This window comes from Mus caroli, unplaced genomic scaffold (assembly GCF_978045245.1).
Source record: "Mus caroli unplaced genomic scaffold, Mus_caroli_1 scaffold_9, whole genome shotgun sequence".
Classification (NCBI taxonomy): domain Eukaryota; kingdom Metazoa; phylum Chordata; class Mammalia; order Rodentia; family Muridae; genus Mus; species Mus caroli.
Genome location: NW_028227264.1, coordinates 49140447 through 49156092, shown reverse-complemented (window position 1 = coordinate 49156092; position 15646 = coordinate 49140447). Strand labels below are relative to the sequence as shown.

Sequence of the window (15646 nt, the reverse complement as noted above, 5' to 3'; positions counted from 1 at the left end):
TGACATTAATGCAGAGAAATGAAGTTACTAGTGGAGTATCACGGGAAGGCACATTACTTTAGAGAGCTCATAAGACCAAAGAGAGTTGAGGGACTTTCACAGTTAAGACAGGCCAGGAGAGAAAGGAAAGTCAGACTAATTCATGCTGTATCATCCATGACAGTATGAATAGGGAAAAAAAAAGAATAGTGTGTTAATGTTAAAGAACTATGAATAATTATGGATTTTGGCTAATGATAACATATAAGTATCAGCTAATTAATTATAGGAAATATACTGCACTAACATGTGTGAGATGTTAGCACAAGAGGAATAGTATTCTCATGATATCCAGGGAGTCTTTGTAACCTTTCCTGGAAATCTCCCAGGCAAGGATTAACCAGGCCTGATTCTGCTTAGCTTCCAAGATCAGACAAGACTGAGTACACTCAGAGCAGGAAGCTTTCTGTAAACCTTCCTGAAAATTTGAACTATTCTCAAATAAAAAAATTCATGAAAAAAAAAAACCCCACAAACAAACATAACTGGAAGCTCAGGGTAGGAGCTTGTTAAAACTTCAGCTGTTAAGACTGTGAGCAAACACACTGCTTCGCTCACGAGCTCCTAGAAGTTTTGCAAGGACGGGAAGACCCCTGAGAATAGCTTTCTGGAGAGACAGGCACGCTCATTTAAAGGATCAGGTCATGTGAATAAGGATACAATATTTTATCAATAATTAAAACGGTGGAAGTACATTTATAAGATCTTTTTTCAATAGCAACAGTTGTTCATAGTAACTTTCCCCTGAACTTTGACCCCCAGAAGGTTAGCATTCAGGAAGCTCAGCTGCTGTCTAACAAACTTAATTAATCAAAAAGTCATTTCCGAGCTGTAACTATGAGTAAAAGCGCTTCAAGTGTGCTAGCAAGCCTACAAGTTAATCAAAATGCTAATGCAGTACAAATTAAAGTTGTGATTAACATTTCACAGTAGCTGCTTAAGTGAATTGATCACACAAATGGGTTAAGCATTACTCATTTCCTAAAGCCCCAACCGGGAAAAGGGTTGTTATGTGGGTGTGAGGAGAGGAACTGGGGATAGAATGATCCTTTACAACAGCATGACACTGTCAATAAACCATCCCTGAACTGCCATATAAAAGCTTACAGGTACAGTTACCCAGGGGAGACAGCCTTCAGAATTATATTTTACTCCCCAAAGGGAGATTGCTTATAACTTCACAGGAGTAAATAAAGGTGATGGTAGACACCTTTATTTACACATTTGTATTAGATATACATTATTACTATTTTGGGAAGTGTTAAGCCCGCTGGCTCTGCTATATCCCTAGTAAGTACTGAAGTTAACATGTAGCTCTGACCATTTGGACCGGGTGTCCATTGTAGTGTGGCTCTTTTCATTTGGAAGAATAAATGATTAAGTTCATGTAAACTGATCTGCTTTAAATCCTTTAGAACAAGGCTGCAGCTAGCTTCTATAACAAGAAGGGCCTCTTGGGCTCTCTGGCCAAGAAAGCAACCTGAATTAGACACAATCCTGGCCTTTTATGAGTTTCATAAGGTCACATAAAAATGTTTTTAACAGAGAGACTACATATGTTGACAGTTCACAATTTTTTTTTTTTAAAGATTTTATTTATTTATTATATGTAAGTACACTGTAGCTGTCTTCAGACACTCCAGAAGAGGGCGCCAGATCTCGTTGTGGATGGTTGTGAGCCACCATGTGGTTGCTGGGATTTGAACTCTGGACCTTCGGAAGAGCAGTCGGGTGCTCTTACCCACTAAGCCATCTCACCAGCCCGACAGTTCACAATTTGGCAGCAGAAAATGTTTTTAGCTGTGGGAACACACACACACACCCCTACCCTACCATCTCTTATTAAAGAACTAGAAAGAAAAAAAGTCAAAATACTTATTTTCTTTGTGATGAATGGATATCTCCTACAAAGCCACACTGGGTCCTAGAGATCTTCCCAGTTAGCAATGTTACAACTATCATAAGTTCCCAGTATACCTTAGATATGAAACCTGACAATATTATCTGACACTGACCTTCAAACCAGACATAGTTTACATTATCTTACTTTTATCAAAGTGATCTTGTGAGATCTTCTGAAACCTACTGTGTTACCTACTTAAAGAAAATCTCATTTTGTCTAATTAGAATCATTTAATATTTGAAAGGATTTAACTAAGAATACATCAAATTCACCTAACATTTGCAATATCAAAACATTCTTACAAGTATTGTATTAAGGATTACACCAAGTACTTCTTTTTTAAGCTTGGTAATACCTGGACTACTTTCACTGCTAATTGTACTTTGCTCTAAAAAGACTAACCTTCACTCATTCAGATGAGAGCAATGCTTTTCAATGCATTCCCACCCACCAAGCCCATTCTCATGGGCAGTAGGTAAACACACTCACCTTCATCTATGGTGTTTGATTTGTTGGGAATCAAATATTTTTACAATTAACTTCCACAAACTGGAAATCATTTGCTAATGAAAGCAGAACCAGTACATTCACAGTTATACTATTTTTTCATTTAAAAGATAGTTTTTTTTTTCTTTCACATTTTCCCCTTTTGTACTTGGCTATTTTTTTCACATTTCCCCCACTGAATGTAACTTGGCTATTTTATTCTCTTGGCATATTCTAAAATATGGAGATACACTTGCAGAAACATGTACAGTATTTCTAGATTAGCTAGTATACTTTAAAAACAGAGTGAAGCTAGCAATGTAGCACAGTTGATTGTGCACTGGCCGTAGGATACCAGAGGTTCTAGGTTTGATGTACTGTAACCTCTAATAATGGATTAGTGGAGGCACATAAGCCTGCAATGTAATCCTTGCCACTCCTGAAGTGGAAACTAAAGAATTAGGACTTCAGGCTCATACCTGGACTAAGCCAGCTAGAGACCCGTCTCTATAAGCTACATTCGGACAAAAAGGAAAAAACCAGATTGATGATGAAATGTGTTTCCAGAATTAATGTGAGTTATAGAAAATATACTAAATCATGTGATATGTGGCATACATTTATCAGAAGTTGTTACTAAACAAGTCAAAGTATTATTTTGATCTTTAGGCTAACAACTGTATCAATGAATTTTAAAATTTTCTTTTGGCAAATTCAAGAAACTTACCTCGAGAAAAGTATGCCACCCCAATACAATTTTTTTTTTGATCTAAAGAGAGATCTACAACAAGATGCAGCTATACCACTCTTGAGCATATACTACATTTTACTATAGAGATATTTGCTCATCCATGTCCATTGCTGCTCTATTCGTAATAGCTTGAAACTGGAAAGAGCAGAGATATCCATAAACTGATGAATGGATAATAAAAATCTAGTAATTTTCACGGTGGAATATTATTTAGCAATTAGGAATGAAATTATGAAATATGCAGGATAATGGAAGAAAGCTGAAACAATAATCATCGTAAGTAAAGTAACCCGGATCCACAAAGAAGCATTACATATGTGGATGTTATCCTTTAAGCTTTAGACATTTGTGTTTCACTCATTAATTTTGAATGAATATAGTTAGTAAGTTGTCAAAGAGGAGGAGATCTTCAAAGAATAGAAAATAGACTACAGGGCTATAAAGGGATAAAGAAAAGTTAGAATAGGAAGATTAACTGAAGAGAGTAATGGGAGGGCAAGGCAGAGGGAATATGGGGAAGGTCAACTAAAGGCCTTCTGAAAAGCCACATGCAAAAATATTGTAGAAGCTTCTTTTTTTTTTTCTTCCCCCTGAGATAGGGTTTCTCTGTGTAGCCCCGTCTGTCCTCGAACTCAGAAATCTGCCTGCCTTGTAGAAGCTTCTTATATAATATATGGTATATATGGAATTTAAATGGATTAATCATATAATAGGGCAACAATGCCCCAACTAGATACCATATACTACCAAATAAAACTTCCAGTACTAGGAATTGGCTATTTCTTTTTGAATAATTGTCCAAAGGGGTCCCATAGACCTCTGACAAAACATTACAGGCTACTGACAATGCTATTGTTACCTTCCACAACCTGATGGTAAGACTCTACTGAAGACACCACTCACTGAGTCATCAAACATAGAAAAATTGAGCTGGTGCCCAATGAGAAGCTTCACTCTTACTGACATTCATAGTGCTGGAAGTTGATACATATGCTATTGGAAGATAAACATAATCACTGCTCCCACCTAGCTACGAACCCTACAAGCTACAGCAGTGATCTGTGTGCAAGAGGTACCCACTGAAACAATAATGGCACAAGTCCTAATCACATAGTGCTATACCCATAGGGTAGAGCAAGCTGAATTCTCATCAGAAATTGCATTTGATGGCAATTAACATAGAGATCTACTACTGAACAACACTCACAGAGTAAAAGACTTTAAATCAGATGTTTGTATCACAACCCTCCCCTCTCAGGGTTCGGATATCTATGCAGGAGATTAAAGGGTTGTAAGAGTCAAGACGTGGTAGATGACTCCTAGGAAACAGCATTTTCCAAAAACAAATTGTTTGCTTCTCATATGAATTCACAGACACTGTGACAGCACACACAAGAACTGCCTAAGTGGCCACAGGCCTCAACCGGCCGGATCAGCACCGGGGTAGCTAGAGCGCACGGTCGGCTGACACCCGCCAGCTACCCACGACCCCCGCCACAAGATTTTGAGACTGCTGGTGAGTGGAACACAGCTTCTGCTCCAGTCCAATCACGAGGGACCTGAGACTGCTCTGGTTGGGGAGAGAGAAATCCGGCCTACATAGGGCCACAAGCCTCTTCCGGTCAGAAAAGCACCAGGGTAGCTAGGGCGCAGGGTCGGCTGACACTCTCCAGCTACCCACAACACCCGCCACAGGATCTTAAGACTTCTGGAGAGTGGAACACAGCTTCTGCTCCAATCTTTAAACAGTGACAACGACAACAACTAACCCCAGAGATTACCAGATGGCGAAAGGTAAACGTAATAATCTTACTAAGAGAAACCAAGACCACTCACCATGATCAGAACCCAGCACTCCCACTTCCCCAATCCAGGGCACCCCAACACACCGGAAAAGCTAGACACAGATATAAAAGCATATCTCATGATGATGGTAGAGGACTTCAAGAAGGACTTTAATAACACACTTAAAGAAATACAAAGGAACACTGGTAAACAGGTAGAAGACAATAAAGAGGAAGCACAAAAATCCCTTAAAGAATTGCAGGAGAACACTGCTAAAGAGTTACAAATCCTTAAAGAAAAACAGGATAACCTAATCAAACAGGTAGAAGTCCTTAATGAAAAACAGGAAAACACATCCAAACAGATGATGGAAAGGAACAAAACCATACTAGACCTAAAAAGGGAAGTAGACACAATAAAGAAAACCCAAAATGAGGCAACACTGGAGATAGAAACCCTAGGAAAGAAATCTGGAACCATAGATACCAGCATCAGCAACAGAATACAAGAGATGGAAGAGAGAATCTCAGGTGCAGAAGATTCCATAGAGAACATTGGCACAACAATCAAGGAAAATGTAAAATGCAAAAAGATCCTAACTCAAAACATCCAAGAAATACAGGACACAATGAGAAGACCAAACCTACGGATAATAGGAGTGGATGAGAATGAAGATTTTCAACTCAAAGGACCAGCAAACATCTTCAACAAAATTATAGAAGAAAACTTCCCAAATCTAAAGAAAGAGATGCCCATGAACATACAAGAAGCCTACAGAACTCCAAATACACTGGACCAGAAAAGAAATACCTCCCGACACATAATAATCAGAATAACAAATGCTCTAAATAAAGATAGAATACTAAAAGCAGTAAAAGAAAAAGGCCAAGTAACATATAAAGGCAAGCCTATCAGAATTACACCAGATTTTTCACCAGAGACTATGAAAGCCAGAAGATCCTGGACAGATGTTATACAGACACTAAAAGAACACAAATTCGAGCCCAGGCTACTATACCCAGCCAAACTCTCAATTAACATAGATGGAGAAACCAAAGTATTCCACGACAAAACCAAATTCACACATTATCTCTCCAAGAATCCAGCCCTTCAAAGGATAATAACAGAAAAAAACCAATACAAGGACAGGAACCACGCCCTAGAAACAACAAGAAGGTAATCCCTCAACAAACCTAAAAGAAGACAGCCACAAGAACAGAATGCCAACTTTAACAACAAAAATAACAGGAAACAACAATTACTTTTCCTTAATATCTCTTAATATCAATGGACTCAACTCCCCGATAAAAAGACATTGACTAACAAACTGGCTACACAAACAAGACCCAACATTTTGCTGCTTACAGGAAACTCATCTCAGAGAAAAGGATAGATACTACCTCAGAATGAAAGGCTGGAAAACAATTTTACAAGCAAATGGTATGAAGAAACAAGCTGGAGTAGCCATTCTAATATCTGATAAGATTGACTTCCAACCCAAAGTCATTAAAAAAGACAGGGAGGGACACTTCATACTCATCAAAGGTAAAATCCTCCAAGAGGAAATATCAATCCTGAATATCTATGCTCCAAATACAAAGGCAGCCACATTCATTAAAGAAACTTTAGTAAATCTCAAAGCACACATTGCACCTCATACAATAATAGTGGGAGACTTCAACACACCACTTTCACCAATGGACAGATCATGGAAACAGAAACTAAACAGGGACACAGTGAAACTAACAGAGGTTATGAATCAAATGGATCTGGCAGATATCTACAGAACATTCTATCCTAAAACAAAAGGATATACCTTCTTCTCAGCACCTCATGGTACCTTCTCCAAAATTGACCACATAATTGGTCACAAAACAGGCCTCAACAGATACAAAAATATTGAAATTGTCCCATGCATCCTATCAGATCACCATGGACTAAGGCTGATCTTCAATAACAAAATAAATAATAGAAAGCCAACCTTCACGTGGAAACTGAACAACACTCTTCTCAATGATACCTTGGTAAAAGAAGGAATAAAGAAAGGAATTAAGGACTTTTTAGAGTTCAATGAAAATGAAGCCACAACATACCCAAACTTATGGGACGCAATGAAAGCATTTCTAGAGGAAAACTCATAGTTCTGAGTGCCTCCAAAAGGAAACTAGAGAGAGCACACATTAGCAGCTTGACAACATACCTAAAAGCACTAGAACAAAAGGAAGCAAATTCACCCAAGAGGAGTAGACAGCAAGAAATAATCAAACTCAGGGGCGAAATCAACCAAGTGGAAACAAGAAAAACTATTCAAAGAATCAACCAATCAAGGAGCTGGTTCTTTGAGAAAATCAACAAGATAGATAAACCCTTAGCCAGACTCACTAGAGGGCACAGGGAAAGCATCCTAATTAACAAAATCAGAAATTGAAAAGGAGACATAACAACAGATCCTGAAGACATCCAAAACACCATCAGATCCTTCTACCAAAGGCTATACTCAACAAAACTGGAGAACCTGGATGAAATGGAGAAGTTCCTAGACAGATACCAGGTACCAAAGTTGAATCAAGATCAGGTTAATGATCTAAACAGCCCTATATCCCCCAAAGAAATAGAAGCAGTCATTAATAGTCTCCCAACTAAAAAAAGCCCAGGACCAGACGGGTTTAGTGCAGAGTTCTATCAGACCTTCAAAGAAGATCTAATCCCAGTTCTTCACAAACTATTCCACAAAATAGAAACAGAAGGTACTCTACCCAACTCATTCTATGAAGCCACAATTACTCTGATACCTAAACACAAAAAGACCCAACAAAGATAGAAAACTTCAGACCAATATCCCTTATGAATATTGATGCAAAAATCCTCAATAAAGTTCTTGCTAACCGAATCCAAGAACACATCAAAACAATCATCCATCCTGACCAAGTAGGTTTCATACCAGGGATGCAGGGATGGTTCAATATTCGGAAATCCATCAACGTAATCCAGTATATAAACAAACTCAAAGACCAAAACCACATGGTCATCTCGTTAGATGTGGAAAAAGCATTTGACAAGATCCAACACCCATTCATGATAAAAGTCTTGGAAAGATCAGGAATTCAAGGCCCATACCTAAACAAGATAAAAAGCAATCTATAGCAAACCAGTAGCCAACATCAAAGTAAATGGTGAGAAGCTTGAAGCAATCCCTCTAAAATCAGGGACTAGACAAGGCTGTCCACTTTCTCCATACCTATTCAACATTGTACTTGAAGTCCTAGCCAGAGCAATTCGACAACAAAAGGAGATCAAAGGGATACAAATTGGAAAAGATGAAGTCAAAATATCACTCTTTGCAGATGATATGATAGTATATATAAGTGACCCTAAAAATTCCACCAGAGAACTCCTAAGCCTGATAAACAGCTTCGGTGAAGTAGCTGGATATAAAATTAACTCAAACAAATCAATGGCCTTTCTCTACACAAAGAATAAACAGGCTGAGAAAGAAATTAGGGAAACAACACCCTTCTCAATAGTCACAAATAATATAAAATATCTTGGCGTGACTCTAACTAAGGAAGTGAAAGATCTGTATAATAAAAACTTCAAGTCTCTGAAGAAAGAAATTATAGAAGATCTCAGAAGACGGAAAGATCTCCCATGCTCATGGATTGGCAGGATCAACATTGTAAAAATGGCTATCTTGCCAAAAGCAATCTACAGATTCAATGCAATCCCCATCAAAATTCCAAATCAATTCTTCAACGAATTAGAAAGTGCAATCTGCAAATTCATCTGGAATAACAAAAAACCTAGGATAGCAAAAACTCTTCTCAAGGATAAAAGACCCTCTGGTGGAATCACCATGCCAGACCTAAAGCTCTACTACAGAGCAATTGTGATAAAAACTGCATGGTACTGGTATAGTGACAGACAAATAGACCAATGGAATAGAATTGAAGACCCAGAAATGAATCCACACACCTACGGTCACTTGATCTTCGACAAGGGAGCTAAAAACATCCAGTGGAAGAAAGACAGCATTTTCAACAAATGGTGCTGGCACAACTGGTTGTTAACATGTAGAAGAATGCGAATCGATCCATTCCTATCTCCTTGTACTAAGGTCAAGTCTAAGTGGATCAAGGAACTTCACATAAAACCAGAGACACTGAAACTTATAGAGGAGAAAGTGGGGAAAAGCCTTGAAGATATGGGCACAGGGGAAAAATTCCTGAATAGAACAGTAATGGCTTGTGCTGTAAGATCGAGAATTGACAAGTGGGACCTCATGAAACTACAAAGCTTCTGCAAGGCTAAAGACACCATCAATAAGACAAAAAAACCACCAACAGATTGGGAAAGTATCTTCACCTATCCTAAATCAGATAAGGGACTAATATCCAATATATATAAAGAACTCAAGAAGGTGGACTCCAGAAAGTCAAATAACCCCATTAAAAAATGGGGCTCAGAACTGAACAAAGAATTCTCACCTGAGGAATACTGAATGGCAGAGAAGCACCTGAAAAAATGTTCAACATCCTTAATCATCAGGGAAATGCAAATCAAAACAACCCTGAGATTCCACCTCACACCAGTCAGAATGGCTAAGATCAAAAATTCAGGTGACAGCAGATGCTGGCGAGGATGTGTAGAAAGAGGAACACTCCTCCATTGTTGGTGGGATTGCAAGCTTGTACAACCACTCTGAAAATCAGTCTGGCGGTTCCTCAGAAAATTGGACATAGTACTACTGGAGGATCCAGCAATACCTCTCCTGGGCATATATCCAGAAGATGTCCCAACCAGTAAAAAGGACACATGCTCCACTATGTTCATAGCAGCCCTATTTATAATAGCCAGAAGCTGGAAAGAACCCAGATGTCCCTCAACAGAGGAATGGATACAGAAATTATGGTACATTTACATAATGGAGTACTACTCAGCTATTAAAAAGAATGAATTTATGAAATTCCTAGCCAAATGGATGGACCTGGAGGGCATCATCTTGAGTGAAGCAACACAATCACAAAAGAACTCACACAATATGTATTCACTGATAAGTGGATATTAGCCCAAAACTTAGGATACCCAAGATATAAGATACAATTTGCTAAACGCATGAAAGTCAAGAAGAATGAAGACTAAAGTGTGGACACTGTGCACCTTCTTAGAATTGGGAACAAAACACCCAGGGAAGGAGTTACAGAGACAAAGTTCGTAGCTGTGATGAAAGGATGGACCATCTAGAGACTGCCGTATCCAGGGATCCATCCCATAATCAGCTTCTAAACGCTGACACCATTGCATACACTAGCAAGATTTTGCTGAAAGGACCCAAATATAGCTGTCTCTTGTGAGACAATGCAGGGGCCTAGCAAACACAGGAGTGGATGTTCACAGTCAGCTATTGGATGTATCACAGGGCTCCCAATGGAGAAGCTAGAGAAAGTACCCAAGGAGCTAAAGGGATCTGCAACCCTATAGGTGGAACATTATTATGAACTAACCAGTACCCCGGAGCTCTTGTCTCTAGCTGCATATGTATCGAAAGATGGCCTAGTTGGCCATCATTGGAAAGAGAGGCCCATTGGACTTGCAAACTTTATATGCCCCAATATAGGGGAACGCCAGGGCCAAAAGAATGGGAATGGGTGGGTAGGGAAGTGGGGGGGGGTATGGGGGACTTTGGGGATAGCATTGGAAATGTAATTGAGGAAAATATGTAATAAGAAAAAAGAAGTTGGTGAAGAGTTTCTAGGTGGGTTCTAGAAGTCTAAGTCAAACATTTAAGACCATGAAAATTAATCATTTGCAATAAAGGAAAACTACAGACACAGCAAATGACTCAAATATACTAAGTAAGGAATTTGAAATGAAGGAATATTGTCCAGTTACTATAAACTATGCTTGTGAAAATAACAAATGATATAAATTTTTAAATAATAAGGTCATAAAATAACATGATAAAAATTAATAAAAAAAGGTAGGCAGGTATGCATCTCTCTGTGTGTAAGTAGACAAATGGACACAGCTCTCAATAAGGCTGAAAGTATGTATGTTAGGTACATTTAGAGACAGAGAACCCAAGATAATACATTTTTATTAATGATTAACAGGTATTTCATAGATGATAAAACAGAGTAAGGCTACAAATAATTCTTCGTGTAGGATTGAAAGTGGGTGTATGTAATGATAAATATAGATGTTTTGCACATGCCCAGAAGGACAAATATTTATAGATATTTGTGTCACCATCCTTACAGTTCTCTTATCTTGTTTATAGAGAGGGCTGAAGGAGTATAGCAAACACCCAGATTTCAAGATACAACAGCAGGAAAATGTGAAAGAATCAGAGAGTATCCTGAGTGGGTTTCCCCAGCCAAACTGAGACTTCTGAAAAACAAATAATGACAGCAAACATCTTACTTAAAAGAATATCACAAGTACTTTGGGAGTATACTTGCTTAAACATATAAGAAATGAAGGTAGAAGAGGACAATTTTCATCCTTACTGTATAATTCCAGAATGATGGAACAAGAAAACAAGAGTATAATTGTATTAGGTATTATACATCTCCAATAGATGATGAAAATAATACATGTACATCCAAAGGATCCTCCACCATAAGGATACTTTCACAATCATGTTCACTGCTGCTCTATTCTTAAGAGTAAGAAACTGGAAACACGCTAGATGTTCCTTAACCAAAGAATGGATAAAGAAAGTGTGGTACATTTACAAAAGTGAGTATTACTCAGCTATTAACAATAATGCCATCATGAAAATGTCAGGTAAATGGGTGAAACTAGAAAGATCATTCTGAGTGAAATAACCCAGACCCAGAAAGACCAATATGGTATATATTTACCTAAAAGTATATCTTAAGTTTATAGATATTTGCCATAAAGTAAATGCTATAATCCATAAGCCAAAAAAAGCTAAGCCACATGGAGGGCTCAAAGGGAGACACTGAATCTCATTGAGTATGGGAAACAGAACAGAAATCGTGGGTGGATGAGGGGAATGGCCTGGGTAGCATGAGTAGAGGGAGGATGAAGGGAGAAAGTACTGGAAGAGACAACTGGAATCGGGGCTGTGTATTATATCTTGGGATGAACTAGAAACCTAGGGCAATGGAAACACTCAGGAATCTATGAGGTGATCCTAGCTAAAATTCCTAGCAAAGAGGAACATGGAGCCTGAATCAGCCATCTCCTAGACCTCAATAGATGGATTGGGACATCAACCCAGTCACAAACCTTAGACCTACAATTTGTCCTGCCTACTAGATATTCAGGGGTAAAGATGGAGCAGAAATTGAGGGGGTGGCCAACCAATTACTGGTCCAGCTTGAGACCCATGTCATGAGGAGTCTACCCCTGATATCATTAATGATATTTTGCTATACTTGCAGACAGGAGACTAGTATAATCATCATCAGAAAGGTTTCACACAGACACTAATGGAAATAGATGCAGAGACCAATAGTCAAATATTAGGTGGAACTTGGGGAATCCTGAATCAGAAGGGGAGGGAGGGTTGTAGGAGCCAGAGAGGTCAAGGACACAAGAAAACCCACAGATTCAACTGACCTGGGTCTGTAGTGGTTCACAGAGACTGAACCACCAACCAGGGAGTTTCAATGGGATTGACCCTCTGCAAATATGTTACAGTTGTGTAGCTTGGTCTTCATATGGGACTTCTAACAGTGGAAGCAGGGTCTGTCTCTGACTCTGTTATCTGCCTTTCAGACCCTTTCCCCTACTGGGTTGCCTTGTAGAGCCTCAATAAGAAAGGATGAACCTAGTCTTACTGAAAATTGATGTTGCAGGGCTGGCTGATATCCATGAGAAGACTTCCTGTTTTCTGAAGAGAAATGGAGGAAGAGTGGATGCAGGTGATGGGTGAATTAGGAGGAGAGGAAGGAGGAGAAACTGCTGTTGGGGTGTAAAATAACTAGATTAATTAATTAATTAAAAAATAGAAACTAATACATGAGTGAGACATGGTGGCACATGCTTTTAATTCCAGCACTCAGGAGGCAGAGGCAGGCATATCTGTGTTAGTTTGAGGCAGTCTGGTCTACAAAGCAAGTTCCAGGACAGCCAGGGCTTCTTAAAGAAACCCCATCTCAAAAACATCTACAAAAACAAGAAACCCCAAAACACAAAAATCCAGGAGGATATTCATAAGCACAACTTCCTACAAGATATTTATTACAAACAAACAAACAAACAAACATAGCGTCAGAGTGTGGGTGGTGAGTTTCTATCATCAGTAATGGGTACATTTATGTCATGAACTTCCTAAATATGATTCACTAACAGGATATCTTTCTCTGTTGGGAACAGAACATTCTATGGAACATGAATGCAAATGCAATCAAAAGGAAGTACTCACTTGGCAAGTCCAAACTTTGGGACACTACAAAATTATGGCTAAGGCAGCCAAGGACACTGAGGGGAAAAAACCAGATGAAATGTGGGATCCTGGATGAAAACAGAGTTATTTGGCTGATTATGCAAAAGGAAAGATTTATTAAATTGGTTATGTAAAATAAACTTTATGTATGATATTCAGATGAATACTATAATACTAACTAATTTATTTGCAAAGATAAAAATTTACTTCAGCTAGAAAGATGGCTTAGTGGTCAAGAGCACTGACTGGTCTTCCAGAGGTTCCGAGTTCAATTCCCAGCAACCACATGGTAGCTCACAACCATCTGTAATAAGATCTGATGCTCTCTTCTGGTGTGTCTGAAGATAGCTACAGTATACATAAAATAAATAAATATTTAAAAAGATTTTACTTCATTTTGCACCTTTCATGTAGCCTTCCTGATCCCAGTGTTCATGAATTGTCATTGTGGAAAGGATAAAGAAAATGTTATAGAAAACACAAATGAGTACCTAGGACCACAGCAGAAAAGTCAGAACTTTAGCCCTGTAAAGTGTGACTAATGAGGAATGGTAAATCATCTTCCTAGAGAGGCTGATCATGTGTTAGCTACAAAAGTGTGTTAAAAGCACTGATTGTGTTGGAGCTTCATTCTCTCTGAATTGCTGATACCTGGTGCTTACTCTATGTTATTGTAAAAATAGCAATAAAAATGTGATAGGTGTGCTGTCACATGCTTTGAATTCTAGGAGGCAGAGGTGGAGGATGAGGCAGAGGTAGAGTTTGAGGCCAGTCTGGACTACATAAAAGACCCATAAGAGCCATGGCTACATAGAGAGACCCTGTCTCTAAACAACAGCAGCAGCAACAACAACAAAAAAACCCCCCAAAAATCCCAATCAAACAAAGAATAAAAATATCACAAGTTTTATTACAAAATACTCAGGCATTTTAGAAAAGCATAAAGCAAAAAATAAAGCATAATAAACCTGTTACCCAGATATGGATGCTATAAATTCTCTCAGTGGAACCATCTTAGATCTTTACCTAGAGGTAGCAATATATTTTCCATATATGTGGAACTGTTAAAAATTACAATTTTATGAAAGGTCCCAGGCTATTTTTGAACTTTTACCATTTTAAATAATGTCCTTGCACTGATATTCTCAGATAGTCTTAATGTACCCCTAAAAATACTTTTAAAAATCACAGAGATGTCTAAAATGTAAAATATTGAATGTTAAGATCTCTCAATGTTGTCACCGGTGTACATGCTTCATCAAAACCTACTCTCGTGTGGCTTTCTTCAGTCAAGAGTAGCTGCTTTCTTCCAGCTGTCCTGGAGAAGCCAGGAATCACCCTCAGTTTCTCATGCCTGCTAAAAACTCCTGTCCACTCCCTGTCATTCAGCCAGCCCTTAAAAAAAGCTTTTAAAGAACCATTAAGGATCCAGCAAAATTCTTATCCACCACAGCTATCCTATGGAGACTTCGCAGATGGGGCTTAATGCTTATGATAACATAAAAAACCTGTTACAATATTCTTCCTTTTAAATTGCATTACATGAAGGACAGATTTTCTTCATATATTTCAATAAAACATTACAACAAATATTTTATATTGACTACAAAAGGAGATAAATAGGTCTAGGTGACCATTTATTACTCTGGATATTGAAACATTTTGTAAAATGCAAAACAGGACCTTACTTTTTCACTATTATTTGTAGGTTTAGAAAGTATTTGCTTTTGCTGGGCAGTGGTGGCGCATGCCTTTAATCCCAGCACTCGGGAGGCAGAGGCAGGCTGATTTCTGAGTTCGAGGCCAGCTTGGTCTACAGAGTGAGTTTCAGGACAGCCAGGGCTACACAGAGAAACCCTGTCTCAAAAAAAAAAAAAAAAAAAAAAGAAAGTATTTGCTTTTTATAACATTTATGGTAACATATGAGACTATTTTATCTTCAAATGAAATATTAAATATTTGAGAATATTGATTGATAGGTATTCCATCACTAATGAACTAATGTTCTTATACTTTTCTTCTTTAGAGAAAAGTCTAAAATTTATACCAAGCTTCAGCAACTTCATACAAAGGCTGACCCCTTCTTCTCCACCATTTCCAATTCTAACTCTTTCTGTGCTATTCCTAACCATCTTTTTTCACAGTTTTTCAATAGTCATTTTGATTTTCCTTGAGTAGACCAGGAGGCTTCCTACAAGAGAGCGTCAGGAACCACTGCATCTTCTCCCAAAGCTCTATGATTCCACCTTTTTCTTTCTATTTTAGC

General features: G+C 38.3%; 1 protein-coding gene across 1 annotated transcript in view; it reads right to left on the bottom strand.

Moving 5' to 3' along the window:
• Positions 1-15646, bottom strand: part of Ascc3 (activating signal cointegrator 1 complex subunit 3) — a 282052-nt gene that overhangs the window by 17296 nt on the left and 249110 nt on the right. The window lies entirely within an intron of this gene.